The sequence below is a fragment of the Palaemon carinicauda genome, chromosome 9 (genome assembly GCF_036898095.1).
Source record: "Palaemon carinicauda isolate YSFRI2023 chromosome 9, ASM3689809v2, whole genome shotgun sequence".
NCBI classification, from domain to species: Eukaryota; Metazoa; Arthropoda; class Malacostraca; order Decapoda; family Palaemonidae; genus Palaemon; species Palaemon carinicauda.
In genome coordinates this window covers 141,619,556-141,620,400 of record NC_090733.1, presented here as the reverse complement: position 1 = coordinate 141,620,400, position 845 = coordinate 141,619,556, and positions in this window count along the sequence as shown.

The window sequence follows — 845 nt, the reverse complement described above, 5'->3', positions numbered from 1 at the left end:
GCAATCACCCCCTCGCTCTGTTATTCATTCCCAGAATATCCATTTGTACAACCATTCCTAATTCCGGGAATTTGCATAAGCTGTAGCTTCCTTCATCTTCATTTGTTATTTTGCTGTCGAAGAGTTTGAAGCGGAATTTTTTTTATTTGAGTGTGTGTTGTTTCTTTTACTTGTTTCGTCCAGTAATGAAAGTTTTGCATGTGCTTCAGGAGTGTAGTAATTTGTAAGTAATGTGTGATGTTTTAAACTCTTTGCCATGTGTGTGTATATATATGTATATATATACTGTATATATATATATATATATATATATATATATATATATATATATATATATATATATATATATATATGTATATATATATATGAATATATATGTAGATAGATAGATAGATATGTATGTGTCTATATAATATATATATATATATATATATATATATATATATATATATATATATATATATATATATAATGTATGCCTGCTATTATTCATGCGTAAATTTTTTTTTTATGAAACGATAATATTCTTATCGCAAATTATTATTATTATTATTATTATTATTATTATTATTATTATTATTATTATTATTATTATTATTATTACTTGCCAAGCTACAACCCTAGTTGGAAAAGTAGGGTGCTTTAAGTCCAGGGGCTCCAACAAGGAAAATAGCCCTGTGAGGAAAGGAAACAGGAAAGACAAACTATTTTAGGAACAGTAACAACATTAAAATAAATCTTTCATATATAAACTTTAAAATCTTAAAAAAAAAAAACAAGAGGAAGGGAAAATAGTGTGCCTGATTGTACCCTCAACCTAGAGAATTTCAAATTGTAGAAAGTAG